This window comes from Lycium barbarum, chromosome 11 (genome assembly GCF_019175385.1).
Source record: "Lycium barbarum isolate Lr01 chromosome 11, ASM1917538v2, whole genome shotgun sequence".
In the NCBI taxonomy this organism is placed as follows: domain Eukaryota; kingdom Viridiplantae; phylum Streptophyta; class Magnoliopsida; order Solanales; family Solanaceae; genus Lycium; species Lycium barbarum.
In genome coordinates, this window is record NC_083347.1 from 9768451 (window position 1) to 9789810 (window position 21360).

The following is a 21360-nucleotide window of genomic DNA, read 5'->3' on the forward strand; positions in this document are numbered from 1 at the left end:
TATACTGAATCTAAATCTATGCTAACGGGACATAGTACGCATTTGTCTATGTCTTACCCGTCTTCCGGAGAGGGCATTATTTACCCCCATCTTACCCGGACGAGCAATTCATTAAATACACTGAATCTAAATCTATGCTCACGGGACATAGTACGTATTTGTCTATGTCTTACCCCGTCTTCCGGAGAGGGCATTATTTACCCCCATCTTACCCGGACGAGCAATTCATGAAATACACCGAATCTAAATCTATGCTCACGGGACATAGTACGTATTTGTCTATGTCTTACCCCGTCTTCCGGAGAGGGCATTATTTACCCCCATCTTACCCGAACGAGCAATTCATGAAATACACTGAATCTAAATCTATGCTCACGGGACATAGTATGTATTTGTCTATGTCTTACCCCGTCTTCCGGAGAGGGCATTATTTACCCCCCTCTTACCCGGGTCACTTAAAATTCTAGCATCTATCTCTCACCGAACATCAATGGGACCTGTGGAAGTATGTCTCTCTTATAATGTGATAAGTGGAACATACATCCAATCATTACCACTTCTAAAGTTTACATTTATATAAATAGTATCTATTTAAGCGAAATTACGCTAAATGACTCATACGGTCATTACTTTAGAAACTTGAAAATTATCCAATTTAGATCATGCTTTCCCACTCACACGAACTAAATGGTTTAAATGCATACAGACAACACAAACCATATGCTTTTTATGAAAAGCAAGTAAAATAAGAGTTTAAGCCTCACTTGTCATATAACCGAAATGCAAACCTCTCTTGAAATGCCAAATTCTCTTCAAACGATCTCCAATAACCTCAATCTATTCAATAACAAAAATGACGGGTCCAAATTAGTCTAGGAAAACTAATCCTATAACTTTAGATTTAGAACTAAATCTCAACATTCTATACTCCAGTTCTTGAAGTTAAAGATTAAAAACATATCTCATAAATTGCCATTCAACTCAATATTTTATATATAGCTCATACATAACTGTTTGCATAGCAAGAATGATACTTAAACCAAAGACTAAAGAATTCACCTTAACCGTACACTTGCTGTCGCCCAAAAATTATAAGCCTATGTGAAAGTTTTCTCTTAATCTCTTTGTTGATTCCCTGGCCAAACCAAATGACCCTTTATTTCCAAGAAAACTCTCCGCAATCATAAATGGATGGAATTGAAATAGCAGTGGTTTGGTTTCCAATAGTGCCGGTGCCGTAATGCTTTTATTTCTCCAAACTAAAATAAAGGAACCAACTTCACGTTCTTTATTTTCCTTCTTTTAGGCTCTCTACTAGTCAGCCATATAGGATGGGTTTGGGCCCACTTATTAACCCGTTAAACTAATGTAAAATTCTATGCACTCTTTACTATTTTCTTAAAACATTATTTAGTTAACCGATCATTAAATCTAACCCACCAACCACTAGTTATTCATAGGTAGATCACATATATACTAGTATTAAATCCCTATAATAAATTTACACATATATATACATATTATATGAATATAATCAATACCCGCTTCGATATCTAACTAGTTAAAATTATATAAACTATAAATACAGAAGTAATTCTAAACACTTAAAAAATATCGGGTTATTACATTCTCCCTCCCTTAAAATAACGTTCGTCCTCGAACGTAAGAAAAGTTCTACCCGTGGTCAAAGAGGGACGTATTGGCAAACCTTAGCCATCGTAACAAGTCTCTTAGGTCTACCGAAATTTCGACGAAATTTTCCCTGTAATTAGGACTAATGTCATTTTTATACGTGTCTCGAATCAGTTGAAGACAACACCAAACATTTATACTTTATAATAACATATACTACAGAGTTCTAAGAGACTCTGTACCATTCATCCTATGCAAAAATTTCAAATAAGGTATATATAACCATCGGAAAATCTTTAGGTAGCTACTACTGTAAGCTAAAACAGCAAGTGTTTCATCGAACTAGCTTGACCAACAAGGTCTTGGATTTCCTCATATAAATTTTTGTATACGACCACTCTTATAAGCTGTTAATTAACACACGGTACTTGTTGAACAACTTACTTCATTCATTGAACTTCCCCTTATTGCATAACCATGTAGTAGCCAGATTACACCGTGGTGCTCCTTCACTTGCTGTTAAGCTTTTAGCATTTCTAGAGTCTGTAATACCTAATTTTGACAATGTATTCTTCACACTAATAAGACTACATGCATGTCTCCATTACTTGCTCTTGGGTCCCAGCCTGGTGTGCCTGCATAGTTCCCTCTTCCCATTCACGTTCCAGGCTTCTAGTTAGTATATTACTCGTCATTTTATCCGTGCCCCTACATAATCGTGGTAATTATTGATAACTCCAATTTCAAAAAATGGAAAATGAAAAAGTTTCTTATACAGTTCAGGTTGTTTTGTCCATCTAGTTTCTGAATCTGATATGTAGTAGCTAATCCCATGGTCAAATTAGTTTAAAAAATGATTCCACTCGCTTTTCTAAACCTCCCAGTCAACTGGTACTATTGATGATACTAATTTTTCCATCATTGCATCTTATTTACTGAAGATTAAATTTGTTGAGGTTGGATGGAATTCTGACAGTTTTGACTTTGATCAATCTTCCTTTGCAACATCACTTACGACCCCTTTACGACGGTTATCATGGCTAGCTAATCACTTATTTTGTTTACCTTATAGCTAGATACAAATGCCTTTATTTTCCATCCATCAATGGCAAAGAGTGTTCAAAATGATGAATCAAGGGTCGCGCGTTCCATTCTATATGAGAGCATTTTACCATCCTACTGCCCACATCTGGGGCCCCTCCATTGCAATTGCAAAAGGTATAAGAATTAGCAGAGACATAACGCACAAACACACATAATAGTCCCGCTCATAGACTCCCCCTTCATTCCTATCTTTGAGAATATATTTCGGAACACAAATGCAAGATTAGATATCATTGCCCCCATAAAACTAGTCATGTTGAAATTGAGCTCGGTGGCAGCTGAAAGTGCACAAACACCAACAATTGGCAGAGGCGACAAATATATCGGAAGCGGGATAGTCTTACCAATCAAAAACATTGAAACCAACACGTTAAAAGTCGGTTCATCACTTTCGATTGTTGTCAGAGCGAAGGAAACTGCAACTTTGTACATACTAACAGTGGATGCCACATGCTCAATTGTATGAGCAACTACAACCGGAAACAGATTCTTCCAAACTCAAGGTTTTTTTTTTGGGTGTGTGGGTGGGTGGGGGGGGGGGATTCAGCAAAATTCCTGCAGCCCATAAAACCAATATAATCGATGGACCAGTGGCAAGGGACAGAGTAGAAGTCAACCAGGGTACAGGATAAGCATTAAAACGTTCTTGTTATATATGTTACAAACAACATTCAAAACCCACCATGTAGCAAAAATATATGCTGGTTTTAACCCTCCGAGCAACAACGTGTCATTTTGGTAACTCAACATTCAAATCCAAAGCCTGTGATTTGTCAACTTCATATGTTTTTCATATCAGTGGCTTTCCAATTCTTGATATGTAGAGAGGTTTCTTGGTTGAAAAAGAAAAAAAATATTCCAGTTTTGAATCTTTGTTTTGGGGAATTGGAAGCAATGATAAAAACCCAAGATTTGGATTATAACCCCCCCCCCCCCCTTTTTTTTTAGTTTATCACGTGACTAGACTTTACCCCCATTATTCAACTTTTAATATCCATCACAATTCCAATTTTTCACATTTAGACCCTGCTTACTCTTTATCCATCTTCTATAGTATTAGAAAGTTCTGAAACATAAGATCATCCTAGTCTGAGCCGTATTAAGGCATTTTTTTTAAAAAAAAACTGACCTTATCCAAGATCGATTACACTAATTCCTAATTCTTTAGCTTCGTCCCCTTGAGCTCCAGCTACTTAACTAGTGGACAACACTGATAATTCATGATACCCTAGACCAGTTGCGAGAAAATTTACTCACATGTGGTGTTGACATCAAATTGCATTGATGTGTCAATTAAGCAATAAAAGTGAAATACATGTTAACTTAATTATAGTTAAGTGATGAAAGTGTATATAAAAAATACAATCATGTATGTAGAGACATTAGGGATAAAATCTCTAACATAATTAATCACATCTAAAAACTGTTGGAGCTGCTTTGTCGTAAAATTAGTGTCTGGGAATTTGAGCAGTTCTTGACAAATATGTGAGAAGCTGGTCTCAAGCAAGCCTTTGTTTCATCACTTCCAAAGATGTTAGCAAGCCGGACCATGACGATCATTGAGGAGAAATTTCAATCTATAACGATCCCACCGGTCGGCTACATCAGGTAAGCAATATTTCTAGCGTTGGATGATATCTGCACAAAGAGACATATAAATCCTCAAATGACATGGTTTATGCGCACTATCCTTACGTGCAAACTCTTGCTAAACCACTTTTCGTTCCAATGACTATCTAAGTCAAAGTTAGACATCCTCAAAAAGTTTCCAAGTATCACCATTAACCTGTTCAGACCGTTCATTAGCGGGTGACCCCAAATATCATCAATTAACGCACATCAGTATCCATAACACTTGATACCATCGTTCTGGCTGAACGGTGGGCTGAATTCTGCCACAAATGTCCACCTCTCTAAACCTTTAGCTAATGCCAGCACCGAAGTTATCGTCAAAATTATCTCAAATATTCGACAACTTAACTAACACCCAACTGTTCTTCAGAACTGAATACTTATCTAAGTCAACTGAGTCGAAAATGATGTCATAGTCAACACCTTCAGATGACGATCATCACATTTAGCTAGATACACAATGTTGCGTACCCCCACGGTGGTAGTGTTTCGATCTGGTACTGAACTGTGCCAATCTATTTAGGATCTATCTAAATCCTATATCTAAACTGAACTCATACTATTATGCTATGGTATAAACCTAGAACTTGCTTACTAAGAACTCAACACATAGGTACTCCCGGTATCTATAAAACTGCTCTCAAATGCTCGTTGCTACAATATGAGTATCAATGCTGGCTCGAACCCTTGGTTCTTAGAATCCACAATAACTGACCATATGTTGTTTATATCATAGATTCCAAAGCCCTTATCATGACCTCAACAGATCTTGGAAAATTATCTCCAAAACCTCTAACTCTTTTTATTTCTTAGTAGTTATGACAGACTCCAAGTAGATCTCAAAGAGGCAAATTACACCCCGTAGTGAATTATTAGATCTAATAGACTTTTGTCGGTAACCCACGTATTTGATCCACCAACACTTCCAACTCATGAAAATGACATATATGACAGTGTAAAAGTATGTTGATCTGGAGACACATCACCTTAGACCTTTATTACCTCTTTAGATTCTCGTAACCCCCGAAGTATCCCCTTTGGAAACTTGCAACCTGTGAGACTGTCTCGAGAGTCAACACTCTACTTTAGTGTTCAAGCTGACACAATTATATACGTCGAACCCATTCTTCTCGATCTTACTCAACATGTCATAAATGACCAACCTTGCCCCTAGGCAACCGTGAACTCACTTCCATATAAAGTTCTAATTTGATTAAACCCATTGCTCCATGCTAAACTTGACTTTCTAGTCAACATAACAAACCACATAAGGTCTACCATAATGCACTTCCCCTCTTAGGGCTGAAACTATATTAACTCATATAGAACTCAAGTTCCATCTCTTTCCATGAGAAATATGGAAACTATCAACATCTTGATTGTTTTCCTCAAACTCATGCTATATGAAGCGTACACATATCGAATCGATTATAGGAATCGGAATCCATGATCGATAACGGTCATATCACCTACCTTTAAATGTATCAAACATTCTCTGAACTCGTATCTTTACAAAATATGTGCAGTAGTAGTTATACTTCAGGTTTTACTCAAGATGTGATAGAAGTCATGCCCTGGTGATGCGCTTAGTCTCATTCTCAACGTCTTACTAGTTATAAATGAAGGTACTCTCTGTTATGCTGAATCTCGCACTTCAACTCCCTACTAGCTATAAAGGATAACAAACTGTGATGACAATTATGACCCGCTATACTGAGACTGGTGATCAATGTATATATAGTTGTAAATAGTGGTATGTTGATATTTTCTCAAGTATAACTTGGATGAACCATAATTCTTGCTTTTCACATACCTTTTTTGAATGTGCTATTGACTGTATAGATAAAGTTGTCGCTTAACTAAAAATGTACCTCTGCTCCCACTTCAAGGGACATACTAAGGTGTTATCTCATGAACTCAACTTAAATCTTTTGAGTCTCCAAAGACTTTATATTAACTCGTTCATAACTTCTTCCAGCCTTGGCGGCTAATACTATGACTCCGGTTGTTCTTTATATATATTTAGGCATGTCCTTTAAACCTGTCACTTCTCTCTTGAGACTTCTTTACCACTTCTTTATGGCATCCTATATTGTTGGTTCGCAATCCATGGAACGTGTCTCCCAAATGTCGCTTACGAAGGAAGAATAAAGATTGTTGTCGTCCCTACTTCAATCTCCATAGCACGAAAGATGAATCAAAGAAAGAAGGGAAACTTCCTAAAATGCCCCTGCAGCCTCTTGTTTATAGATATGGTTGACAACATATCCATAAACAAGACTCTACTAGGACACTGTTCCATGACTCACAGGACTCTAAAGCCTAAGCTCTGGTACCAAGTTTGTCATGACCCAAATCTGACACTCAGGCCGCGACAGGGCACTTGACGAGCTTCTACCCATAAGGCGAACCCTCTAAGCTAATCATGCGAAAATTAACGAATAAAATGAATAATACGCAAAGTCTCACAATATAAAGAAAAGTGCAGAAGCGACATATAAATACTGAGTATTGCCCATAAACCCCATAAAAATGTCTAAGTCATGGAACTACTAGTCTAAATATAAAAGTATGAGACGTAGCTCGGAATACTACTAACTCAACTAAAGAAGAAGAGACCGCCATGATCTAATGGTGGCTCACCTCGACTGAACTAGACGGAACGAAGCGGGAATGAATCAAGTATCAGCTACCTGGTCACCGTTAATCACACCTGCATACATACAACATCAACAAACGTGAGTCTAAAAGACCCAGCAAGATCACCGACACTCTCAGCTTACCCCTGGGGCAAGTCTTTGAAATCCCTGATAATGCATAAAAGCAATTACATAGTACAAGTATATTAAATATATACAAACACTGAAGCTAAAGCTGAAATCATGAAGCATAAACAAGCAAAACAAGAAATACTCTAAATCTGAATATATGCTCACGGGACATAGTACGTATTTGTCTATATCTTACCCCGTCTTCCGGAGAGGGCATTCTTTACCCCCATCTTACCCAGACGAGCAATACATGAAATATACTGAATTTAAATCTATGCTCACGGGACATAGTACGTATTTGTCTATGTCTTACCCCGTCTTCCGGAGAGAGAATTATTTACCCCCATCTTACTCGAACGAGTAATTCATGAAATACACTGAATCTAAATCTATGCTCACGGGACATAGTACGTATTTGTCTATGTCTTACCCCGTCTTCCGGAGAGGGCATTATTTACCCCCATCTTAACCTGCCAAGCAATTCATGAAATACATTGAATCTAAATCTATGCTCACGGGACATAGTACGTATTTGTCTATGTCTTACCTCGTTTTCCGGAGAGGGCATTATTTACCCCCATCTTACCCGGGTCACTTAAAATTCTAGCATCTATCTCTCACCGAACATCAATGGGACCTGTGGAAGTATGTCTCTCTGAAGATGTGATAAGTGGAACATACATCCAATCATTACCACTTCTAAACTTTACATTTATATAAATAGTATCTATTTAAGTGAAATTACGCTAAAGGACTCATACATGCATTAATTTAGAACTTGAAAATTATCTAATTTAGATCATGCTTGCCCACTCACAAAAACTAAATGGTTTAAATGCATACTTACAACACAAACCATATGCTTTTTATAAAAAGAAAGTAAACTAAGAGTTTAAGCCTCACTTGCCTTATAACCGAAATGCAAACCTCTCTTGAAACGCCAAATTCTCTTCAAACGATCTCCAATAGCCTCAATCTATTCAATAACATAAATGACGGGTCCAAATCAGTCTAGAAAAACTAATCCAATAACTTTAAGTTTAGAACTAAATCTCAACATTCTATACTCCGGTTCTTGAAATTAAAGATTAAAAACATATCTCATAAATTGCCATTCAACTCAATATTTTATATATAGCTCATACATAACTGTTTGCAGAGCAAGAATGATACTTAAACCAAAGACTAAAGAATTCACCTTAACCGTACACTTGCTGTCGCCCAAAAATTGTAAGCCTATGTGAAAGTTTTCTCCTAATCTCTTTGTTGATTCCCTAGCCAAACCAAAAACCCTTTCTTTCCAAGAAAATTCTCACGCAATCATAAATGGATGGAATTGAAATAGCAGTGGCTTGGTTTCAAATAGTGCTGGTGCCGTAATGCTTTTGTTTCTCCAAACTAAAATAAAGGAACCAACATCACGTTCTTTATTGAAAAATTTACTTGTCATAGCTACCTACCTCTAAGACTTATTTATGAATAATAACTACCTTATTTTTTTTAAAATTTTTATAGCTTTATTTTTCTAAAATTATATTTCATAACTGGTCCAATAACTTTTGAAATACATCTACCTCTCTATGCTCCCTCACTACACATTTAAGATTTATCATCTTCTCCAAACCCTAAAAAAAATTCTCTCTCCTCTCTCCCCTTCCCCTTACTGCCGCCTCTCTCCCTCCCTTTCTCTATCTCCGGCCTCTCTTCTCCTTCAGCCAAACTTCGTGAGGAAACTGAGCGTTAAAGCTCATAGAAACTATAGCAACATCGTTGTTGCACAAGTTGTTGCTGCTTCCTAGTCGAATAACAATGTAAAATTCTATGCACTCTTTACTATTTTCTTAAAACATTATTTGATTAACCGATCATTAAATCTAACCCACCAACCACTAGTTATTCATAGGTAGATCACATATATACCAGTATTAAATCCCTATAATAAATTTACATATATATACATATTATATGAATATAATCAATACCCGCTTCGATATGTAATCAGTTAAAATTATATAAATTATAAATACAGAAGTAATTCTAAACACTTAAAAAATATCGGGTTATTACACTTGGAATACCCGCTAGTACCTCCATACATGGTATAAAATGCTTAGCATCTCAACACTCGGGTATAAATTTCCATTTCAAGGCATACTTGACTAGGAAACCGAAAGTTCTTCCCACCACGAAAGCGAGAGGTGTAACAACATCACCCAATTATCATCAACCCAATGACATGTAATAACAAAAAAATCTAACTTGTTAAGACTAAGACCCAAATCGACGGTAAGAGAAACATTACAATTTAAAGAATTAAATACATGGCGCAAATAAAATCTAAATTTTTTATACAAATCTATAACATCCGCTCTACAAGTACTTCTAGTAATACCCTCAAATAACGGATTATAACAATGTTGAATATAAGTAACAAACCCCAAACCTGAAGGAAAGGAAAATGGTAGAGCATCAAAAGCAACCATTTTAGCTATTTCTACACGCTCTTTTTTTCTTGTCATACTTAAAATTTTTACCGGTTCGTGGGTCTATTGTCATTTGAAATACCCCCCAGATTTGAACCCGTTTGCTCTCCCCAAATATCGTTATGTTTACTTTTCATATGATTCGTTAGTATACCCGTTTCACCATCCTTACTAGTTTGTTGCTTAAAAACAAATTTTTGTCTATATATATTGCATGTAGGTGTTTGTATTTCCTTATTCTTAGTCATAAATCCCCAGATTTTAGCGGTTGGCTAACGAGTTCTTGGAGGTTTGTCTTGTGTATGTGATTGTGCAGGACCTGTATCTCCTATGGGATTTTCGGAGGCATGTGTTTCATCATCATCGTCAATTTAATTAAAAGTGTGGGTATAATGTTGTTGCATTGCCTCATGATCTAAAAGTGGATTATTTCCACCAACATCAATACCTCAATTAGGTGTTTCGTTCACAAATGTTTCCTCATTAAACTCACCCCTAACAATACCACTACTACCGACACCACGTCTAAATCTCTTTGCCAATATTAAATAGAATTAATTTAAATTACACTCAAATAAATCACAAGAAAATAAATTGCAACAAATTAAATAGCGAAAAATAAAGATAGAGTTGGAACGAAGGTACCAGGAACAAAGGTACCAAATTGCCGGATTAATTTCCAATAAAATGAAGGCTGCTAGAATTGCAAATCCACCAAAGCTACTTCGAATTGTTGCAAAATCACCAACTCCACCAACAATATTATAATTACAAAATTAATAATTGAAACTAGAACAAAAAATTATAATATTTAATTGAGAGAAATTTAAAATGGCTAATTGTTGCAAAGTAGCTATAATTGAGAGAAAGAGAAGAGTGAATTGGTGTGGATTAAAATTGGAAATGAAGAAGGACTTATATAGGGGTGGGGGATGGGTTAAAGCGTAAAAAAAAGTTTGGGGGGGCTAGGGGACCAAAAGGGGAGTTTGGAGCCGTTGGCAACAACCATTTTTGCAAAATGGACCGTTGCCCAACGATCCAGCCCACACAGTTAATGGCCAAATTTAAAAAAAAAAAATTATTTTGACCGGTTTAATCGGTTCCGGTCCCAAAAAATCAAAACCGAACCGGTAGGTTTTAAATGGTTAACCGGAATCGGTAAACCGGTTCCACCGATTTCGGTTTTACCGGCCCGGTTACCGGTTTTGAACCGGTTAAATTAAACCGGTTGCCAGGCTTAAAGCGAAGGACTTTCATAGACACTGTACTTTGCAGTTATATACGTCATAGGGTAAGCTGGACCATAGGAGCATAATCCCTATAGCTTTTAATACTTTTTGCACGAATTGACCTTCTTTTGGGGTGATCTTTAAATTTTGGCCCGTAAATTGTTGTTCTTTATGTTTTGCACTTCGCTTGAAAAGGCGGCCGAAAATGCTCTGAGGTTTTGGGTTCAAATTCCCGCTTAGTAAAAATAATAATTTCATAAGGCAAGGCTTTGTAAGAAGTTATGTTTTATGCGGCATACTTTGCCTTAAAGCATAACTAAAAGTCAACTTTTCCTTAATGCATAAACTTTGCTTTACAAGGCAAACTTTTATGGAAAATTTACTTGCCATAGCTACCTCTGAGACTTATTTATGAATGATAACTACCTTATTTTTTATTTAATGTTTGTAGCTTTATTTTTTCAAAATTACATTTCATAACTGGTCCAATAACTTTTGAAATACATGTACCTCTCTATTCTCCCTCACTACACATTTACGATTTATCATCTTCTCCAAACTCTAAAAAAAAAAAAACTCTCTCCTCTCTCCCCTTCCCCTCACTGCCGCCTCCTTCCTTCTCTTTCTCTACCTTCGGCCTCTCTTCTCCATCAGCCAAACTTCGTGAGGCAACTGAGCGTTAAAGCTCGTAGAAACTGTAGCAACATCGTTGTTGCACAAGTTGTTGCTGCTTCCTAGTCAAATAACAACCATGACTTTACTCCGACGGCTGCTAAAGTCGTCGATGTCGCTGCCATTGCCCCTGTTATTGATGATGATGAGGTGGCAGTGACGGTGGTGGAACGTCGCCAAATCTGAAAAAGAGGGAGCAGTGGGTTTCACCGGAGCCGCCACCACCACCATCACTATTACTTCCATCTCCATCCCCAAACTCGAAAAAAACCTCAAGGTTCTAGCTTTTCAAATCTGAACTCCATATGTTTCATGTATTAATGGTTTTTGGTGGTGGTTCGGTATTGTTTTTGGAGTGAAGGAGGACAGTGGTGGATCGAAGAAAGGTGGCGGAAGAAGGAGGAGGTTTTTTCCAGTTTGTTGTGGTGGTTTGGTAGGGTTTTTGGAGTGAAGCGGGATGGTGGATCGGAAGAAAGGCGACGGAGGAAGGAGGAGGGTTTTTCTAGTTGTTGTGGTGGTTCGGTAGAGTTTGTGGTTGTGGTGGTTTCAGTATATTTCTGTATATTTTGCTATATTTCAATGTACTGTTTCAGTATATTTCAGTGTATTGTTTCAGTATATTTCGCTATATTTCAATGTATTTCTAATTTACGACACAGTTTCTGATACATTTCATTGTATTCCATTGTATATACGCATACTACAATTTTATATTTCTTAAACAATCAACCATATTTCATTGTACTCGAAAGTATATTTTTCGGTATTTGGGAGTATTTCTAAAAGTTTGGAATGGAGCAATTTGGAGAGAGAAACGTGGGTTTTTATGGAACTTCAGTCGTTGCGTGATACATGGTTGATTTAATTTGACTTACCATTTAAAATGAAAGAAGAGAATATGTTCCATAAATACAGCCTATTTTTACTCTGCCAAATTTTGTATTTTCGTGTCTTTCAAAAACACGAAATACAACCGAATACAATAAAAACCAGTAAAAAACTTTTGAATTGAGTGATTTTGATAGAGAGACGTTAGTTGTAATGGAACCTCATGAGGTTTGCATGAATCATGGAACCATTAATACAAATTACCATATAATTTGAAAAAGATTTTTATTTCCATAAATATAGCCTTTCTTTTTATTCAACAGCCACGCTGTATTTCACTGTATTTCAAAAACGCGAGATACAACTGACATACAGCCAAAAGCAGCTACGAATTGTAAATCTTCAACTTATAGTTATAGCTTGTTAGAAGCTGTTAAAAGGTAGTTATTTGTGTAAGTTTTACAACTTTTATTAATGCCTCAAGGAAAAACTCTGCTTTATGGGGCAAACTTTAAAGTTATGCCGTAACTAAAAGTCTGTCGAAGAGTAAGGCAAAATTCGGGTAGACTTTTAGTCATGCCTTAAGGCAAAGTCTGCCGCATAAGGCAGACCTTTTTGCAAAGTCTTGCCTTGCGATTTGTTATTTATTTTTATGACTAAGCCGGTGTTTGAACCTAGAACCTTGGGGTATTTTAGACGAAGGGTAAAAATTAAAGACCAACAATTTGAGTGACAAAAACTAAAGACCACCCCCAACAAAGGACAATCGTGCAAATTGCCCGCTGCTAATTCGGTTTCTTGGTTCATGGCCCGTTACAATTTTTCTTAGTTCTATGTCAAATTCTGGAAAGATTTTTATTTTTACCCCTAAAAGATCATAAAATAAAATATAAGAAAAGTTTCTTTTATTCAAATTATAAATTGTTACGTAAGTATGTTAATATAGGTAAAGCGTACGCATATGTATGTAGACTAATAAAGTAGTTCTTGGAAGCCGTTTCTTTATCAAACAAAATCAATCTCCTTTATTTTTCATCAAGCCTTTCTGAATTTCTCACCAAAAAATAAAGATATAAACACAAAACCGAAAAATGAAAAACTAAAAGTGGTAACCTCTCCATAAAGGTCAGGACTTCATTGCTACTCTGTTGTGCCGTTTTGACCATCTTAGTGCACAGTATGTGGTTCAAGATGCCCGTTATTTCAAGTAGGATCATAATGCACTATATATATGACGTTTACATAATTGAGCAGCCTTGTTGATATGAATCTCTAACTTGGTAAACTAGATATTGAGGTGCCGCATAATAGGGATAGTAATATGGTTGTGACTGTATTGTCACAGGTACAACTGAAGCTTTTATGTCAGAACTTTTATCTTTATTGCCAGCAGCAGCAGCAAGGCCAACGCTCACCAATTCCGCCTACGCCAAATTCTTCCTGAGCGAACTTGTCAGTGTCACCGCGTCAATCTGCTCTCCCACAACTTCTAATTGGTTCTTTCCGTCCCCTTGAATAGCTGCTGATTCAACCCCTAACATCCAAAAAATCCGTCTTATTAATTAGTTTGACAAGATTTAGATTGAAATCATAAGAATTTATAAACAAAAGGAGACTAGCTACTGAGCTAGCTAGTACCTGGCTGAGAAACTGTTGAATAACCTTAATAGCCTTCATTATGTGATAACAGACGATTGGCCATTCATTAACCTTTGAATTCATATCATGTAATTACAACATACCATTGATTTCCTCTCATTGAATAACCTTTATTAGCTTTAAATGACATTTACGTGCATGTCTGATGGATACAATATCCGTCGTAACATCCTTCTACATCTTCATATAAATTATCATCCTTTGCTTTCACCTTGAATAGTGGACATATACAGAGGAGAGCCAAAATTTATCTTCTTCTCATTTCCTTTTGTTGGGTTTTATAATACTATATCTTTGTTAAATTCTGGCTCCTAATTTTGTACTAGAAGAGCTTGTTGAATCTTGAGATACACCTATACTGGTGAAATATTCTTAAGGACAGTGTCTTAATTGACATGCCTCAAGCTATCTGAAATTATTAAAGTGTTCATGATCGAGTATTTTTCGTAAATTCCAACCGAAACATAAATTTTTTTTTTGTGAATAAAACAAACCTTTTTACCAGTGAAGAATTACAGCACAAATAAAAGACTAAAGGATACAGTCCAACCTCAGTCAAGCAGTAGCCAATATTTTCCAGAACAAAAAAAGAAGAAGAAAGAAATAACTCTAAACCTATCCGTTTGGTAGCAGCTCACAAAGGATATACGGAAGTTTAGAGCCCTGATCAACTTCCTTTCTTATTAATGACTTTGATAAATATTTTTATTGAAATAATTAAAATCAAGAAAGTAGGGATTTATTAAGTACCTGGCTGAGAAACAGCAATCTTGAAGGCCTTGGACCGACATTTCTGATCATTTCGGCTCAAAGATTTCTGATCATTTCGGCTCAAAGATAATCTGATAACCACCTTTTGCTGTCCAAATCAAGAGCATATATGTCAGTAATCAAAATTACCTAAACTATTACAACAAAAAATGTAAGCATAAGAATTATAGCCTGGTATAATTTTCTTAGAGTCAAAACTTAGATTACAATTACTTCCTCCATCCAAATTTATGTGTCAGTATTTGACTGGTCGTGAAAGAAAAAACAGACGTTTGGAATTTATTAATAACAGATTAAGACATGCATGTACCTTCATTTTTGTAGATTTGATGGAAAACTTGCTTCGCAATTACTATAATTCGGCAGGGGAGAATGGCGAGAGAGGAAAGAAATCTGTAATTGTTGAAATATCTGAGGAATTGCCTAGGAAAATGGCTTCTGCTCTGTACTAGTATTTATAGATAGTTAGGAGTAGGTACATTGAACTCAAACAGAACCCGTAGTACGTATTGTGTAAAAATAATTTTATCATATATCGTCTCTCTTTCGTCAGGAAGATGACTTAATAGTTTGATTTATGATCCATAATTTTATATAATCTGTGTCCCTAGAAGGCCGTAAAGTTAATCTTCCTTTTCGTTCTGGAATATATATATAAATTATTAAGTCATCTTCGAAGTAATTCCCAGGATTTGAAAGTCATAGCAGTGCGAAGTGTGGTCGGCAATCCAAGCCGTATACTGAAAAAGAACATCTTTTCTAGAGAGTTCGTTAAGGCCCGGGCTTAAACTCAAGATATAAAAGTAGATATTTTAACTAAAAAAATATAATCTGTGTTAGTACAAGTGTACAACAACAACAACCATATACCCATTGTAGTCCCACAAGTGGGTAATTATATAAAAACAAAATTTTCATTCCACTGCTTTAATACTTTAACTTCCATTTTGATAAAATTATTTACTTCAAATCAAATGCGGAGCCAGAATTTGACATTTATAACTTATGTATCCTAATTTTCTAAAGTTATTTAGTTCTAAATAAATAATCTATACATAGTTAATGAACTTTTAAGACAAATACATAATTTAACTTGTGCAGCGGATGGAGCTGTTCCTCTCTTAATTAGGGATTAGGAGTTCGAACATGGATATGGAAAAAATCTTTGGAGGAAGCGTTCCCTCCGAATAGGCGCGATACAGTGCTAATTATCTAGATTAATTGGGCTTAAATGCGGATATCGAGCACGAACCAGAAAATCAAAGAACATGAAAAATGAGGTAGAAGGTTCGATAGCTTTTGAAAAGTAGACCTTAAAAATAAAAAATAAAAAAATTGACTTAAATAAATAAGATTAGGACCTAAAAGTAATTAATTATTTTTTTTTAAAAGAATTAGAAATTATTGTGAGGACTACAAAAGTCCTCAGGTTCGATAGCTTTTGAAAAATAGACCTTAAAAATAAAAAATCAAAAAATTTACTTAAATAAATAAAATTAGGACATAAAAGTAATTAATTAAAAAAAATTTAAAAATTTGGGAAACTCTTGTGAGGACTACAAAAGTCCTCACGTTCCCTCTTATATTATATAGTAATTAGCATCTTCATTATTTCCTAAAATTACAACTATCTCTCTTTAATTTGAAGAACTTAATTTTCGGTTATATTATATAGTAATTAGCATCTTCATTATTTCCTAAAATTACAACTATCTCTCTTTAATTTGAAGAACTTAATTTTCGGATTTGAATATTTCTTGCTTCTTGTTGATTATACCTTCTTTTACTTTTTAAATTAATCTCTCCGTTTCAAAAAGAGTGTCCACTTAGTCATTTACACATCCTTTCAAAAAAACACCAACTCCTGGATAAAAATAGATAATTTGACTAAATTACTCTTAATTCAATAGGTAATGGATTTGATCACTTAACACCTAATAAGGGCTGTTATACCCCATTCTAACCGGAGTCAAAATGGTTTACAACATTTCGATAATTCCGGAATTAATTAAAGTTAAGAAGTCGCCACCTAATTATTTATGGTGAATTAAGACACCTAAAGATTAGTAAAGTGGTTGTCTAAAGTTAACTCCATTTTAAAATCTACGAAACTTAATCCTAGATAAAGATTCAATTAATCTAAAAGGAAGGTGTTAAGCATCCTTTAAGATGCATTAAAAATGGTTAACCGACCGGAATTAAATAATTAGAACTAAAGGTTGATACGAAAATGTGAACATTTTATAAATCACGATAAGTGATAGTAGTCTGAGTATATGCGTATAAATATAATATAGAGTATAAAGTTGGCAAGTATAATGTTTAGGAAAACATGTTTGTTTTTTAAGAAAAAAAGACCTTTAGTTTGGCAGAACATCCAATGAAAAAAAATTACGAACCAATGTCATTTGGTTCAAATTCTAATTCAAAGCTTAAACTCCCATGTTTACTAACATCTTAAGAAATCAGTTTTACCATGCGACATTTACAAGTTTAAAACTCTTACTGCGAAAGTTAGAAAAATAACTATTTATTAGCTAAAGGTCAAAATACTAAGAAGTCTCTGTTTTATGCAGTTAAAGTCATGACCAAAATAAACAATGATAATTTAGTCAAACAACAAACAACAAATCATATAAAAAGACAAGATGGAGATGGGGTAAAATAATCAACTCGAAGAATCCGACTCCTGCGAAAGGAGGAAATCCTTTCAATGTCGCTATTTAACAGAGGGACCGAGAGAAGGTGATATATGACTTCGTGTGGCAGCGGTGTCGTGGAGTCTCAAAGTGAAACTCTTCGGCTTCAGTGTTCATGCAACAAAGAGAAAGAAGAAAATGAAGGAGTTAGCAAAGGGACCAAATCTTTAATAGGCATGGAAATGAAACAACAAAGCTGAAAATCGCCTGGTGAGAATATTATATTAAACTATCTCATACAACTATCTCATACATCATAATGACGGGAAACACAAGAAAAGCCGCCTAATGCTAACTGATATTAAGTAAAGCCAATCATTTGAAACCCATAATCTCAGGCAAAATGTCAACAGGACATCACAAACAAAACAAAAGTAGATAATGCATCAAATACATATTAGACCACCTTGTTCATACGCAAACACCTAATGCAATGTTAGTCAAACGTGTAAAGCTCAAGCTGCCATAGATCATATTGAGTTACGCTGCTCTTGTGAAAGAATCACGTGCAAAACTTAATATAAGTGAGCAGCTCAGTAAAGCTCGCAGAACTGCTACATACCTCATCCAACTCAAAAAGACACATAATGCTAACTGATATTAAGTAAAGCCAACCATTTGAAACACATAACCTCATCTCTATTTAAAATGGTAAAGGTTAGAGTATTACAGGTTCATTACAACTCCCTAAAATAGAATTCTTATCGGATGAAAGTGAAAGAAAAGACCAAACTTGTATCAATATTTACTAATACAACATCAACATACCTTCACATTCAAACACAATATTCAGCTAAGATTCAGTTGACAATTAAGCTGTAAAATGATATCCCCCATATTATAACAACTACTAACAGGTCATCTTGTTTTATTCAACTTATCATCTATTCGAAATAGAGTCAAGCAATTAGAACAGATTGACAGGGAAACTTAAAACCTTAACTTAGTTAATCCAGGTTCTAAAATAAATATGTAAGAAAAGAACATGGAAGGGAAGCTCACGCTGCCATGATAACCATGCTCTCATGGACTCGACAAGAGATACAAGTAATAAAGTTGATAAATAATCTAATCGCAAACAGGTTAGATACCATAACCTAAGTGACATCGACTACATAAATCAAGCTACTAAGTACAGATTTATATCTTATATTTAAACATCATCAATAATCAGAAAGCAGACACTAAATTTTTTTTATGATATTTAACACATAAAAATCTGAAAAAACCCGACAGTCTCAACACACATGACAGAACATGAATATATCAGAAATTTTAGATTTGAAACAAAAGAGACTACGCCGACCTGTTTTGGGTGCAGTGAAATAGGACGTCGGGGCCTCGAATCTACTCTCTAGTTAGGGAGAGATCGGAACCTCGACGCAAACAATAACTCTGTTACAGCTAGAGTCTACCGAAACAGAAAGGAGGATTTCTTTGGGTTTTAGAGATGACAACCGTAGGAAGAGTAGAGGTCTCTTTCAAGGCGGCTCAAAGTTCCTTTAAATAATAGTTTTGACCATTAAACTATGGTAAATCTCCCGTCCCCCCTCTTTGGCTTAGGAGTTAGAGATGTATGTATAGGTGGGAGAAAAGTGCTAGGGTTAATGATTTTGAGCGGGATTTCAAGGTCGGATTTGAAATGTAGCCGTTTGCAACATCAATTTCTCTGAAAAATTATTTTGGCTCTTTGCTCTAACCAAATCTCCTTAAGGACAGCGTATGGAGATGAGGTCACGAACTTCGTCAAAAGTTGAAAGCTTGTACCCAAATAGGCACATCCACAACTGGCAATGGCTAGCGAAAATCGAAACCTTCATAAAAATAGGAAGAAGACAAAAGTTGTGTTTGTTTTGGGATTAGGATTGAATCTCTGCTGTTCGATTCCGTTTGTAGAAAAATAAGATTTCGAAATGCTTGTTGCCTTCTTGTGTTTGCTGAGTCGAGACTTGCACCAAAATGGGGTAGCAAAAGTCTGCCATTGTTGTGGAAAAATGAATCTTTGTTTGAAAGAGGAAAGATGAGGGAGAGATCCGTGCGGCTCCTCTTTGTTTTTAGGGTTAAGGAGTGTGTTAAAATAATTATGGGTTGGGTTGAGTGTAAGATGGGCTGCTGATGAGAATGCTTTGTTTGGGCCGCGATTTGGGCTCCATATGGTCGAATTTCCATGGCCTTTTCTTCCTTCAACTTAATTTTCTTTGGGCTTCTTAGTAATTAACTTTTAAGTGATTAACTTGTATATATATTGTGATGACAATTAGTGATTAATATGTAGAAAATAAAAACTTAATAAAGTATTGACTTATAATTAATTTAACGAGTACAAATTCGAAAATGAAATAATGACGAACCATTAAAAATTGTGATAAAGTAATGCTAGTAATGTTGATAATAAAATAGTGAAGATGAAAGTAAAAAGTTACTAGTAATGTTGATAGTAAAATAATGAAGATGAAAGTAATAAGAAGGATAACAATATTAATAGTAGTAGCAATAAAAATAGTGATGAAAACAAAGTATTTAACTCGTTGATAAATTTAGAAGCCCAAGAAAATAAATTGGATTAAAGGAGGGACAAAATTGGGTGTTAACAAGAGCAAATTCGAAAAAATAAGGTTAATTCTTTCTTGACTCGGTAAGTGAACACTCTTTTTTTTTTAACAAAAAAAATAAAAACAAAGGCTAAGTAGATACTCTTTTTTGAATGGGAGGGAGTATTAATTAGTGTTATTTTTAAAAAGGGAAATACGTTCTTCTATTGTATTTTCTTTTTCATGTTTCCTTCGGATATTACACAAATTTCTTTGGTTCATGGTGTTTTTAGGAGACGATGTTCCCAAATTGGTTTGTAAGTGGCACTGCTAACTCTTTTGAACATATGATGTCCTTAATGAAATGGCTGTTCCTTTTGTTGAAAAGAAAATCAAACTCTAATTAATATTGCAATAAATTAAAAAAAAAAAAAAAAAAAAAAAAAAGGCAATAAGCATTGAGGGAAGCTTGTTATTTCATTTCATTTAAACGGGAGGTGCTCTCGTGAAATTATTCTAGTTTGACCCTTTGCTCATAATTAAATATGTCTTAACTCCATCGTTTCTCTAAATATCCTAGAGGCGTGTTCAGACATAAGATAATATAATATTGCTCTTGCTTAATTATAGACAAAAAGCAAGTCAACCACACGGGTTTAAAAATTTACTACATGCAGTGTCCACGTGTTGTTTACAATCTTGATAGTATTGATAAGTATGACAACCCAACATGGGAGGATGGTGGTTACAATGAATGTACTTGGAAAAAAAATGGCAAATAACTAAAGCTCACACTCAATTTTAATGACCCCCGTTCTAATTTATGTCTTAGTTTGACTAATAAAGAGGGACTTTTGAATGTTATGATTCTAAATTAAAGATGTTAATAATGTATGAATATGTCATTTGAATTTTATGGTTATAAACTTGACATGTATGATATTGTTTGAATTGTCAACTTATTAATAGCCTGTTTGGCCAAATTTATTTTTCTCAAAAAATGCTTATTTTTAAAAAATGAGGCATTTGACCAAACTTTTGTGAGAAAATAAGTGTTTTTGGATAGTAGCAAAAAAAGTTTTTCAAGAGCTAAAAAGGTAGCTTTTCTCCGGAAGCACTTTTTTGAAAAACACTTTTGAAAAAATATGTACAAAAGCACTTTTTAAAAATTTGGCGAAACACAAACTGCTTCTCACTAAAAATAATTTTTTGAAAGACACTTTTGAAAAAAGAACTTTTCATAGTAAGCTGATTTTAGAAGTCTCGCCAAACATGCTATAAGAGGGGCTTTTTGCTTTTGACTTATAAGCCAAAAGTCATAAGTTAAAAATTCTAACTTATGACTTATT

The 21360-nt window shown here is 35.0% G+C and overlaps 1 long non-coding RNA gene and 1 pseudogene across 1 annotated transcript; both read right to left on the reverse strand.

Annotated features, from left to right (window-relative positions):
• Window positions 1-2800: 2800 nt before the first annotated feature.
• Window positions 2801-3486, reverse strand: LOC132619405 (glucose-6-phosphate/phosphate translocator 2, chloroplastic-like; annotated as a pseudogene).
• Window positions 3487-17291: 13805 nt separating this feature from the next.
• On the reverse strand, window positions 17292-19578 carry LOC132618548 (uncharacterized). The gene is made up of 2 exons (XR_009574167.1): window positions 18787-19578; window positions 17292-17584 (listed from the first exon to the last, which is right to left on the reverse strand). It is a non-coding gene; the product is annotated as an uncharacterized LOC132618548 (long non-coding RNA).
• Window positions 19579-21360: the final 1782 nt, after the last annotated feature.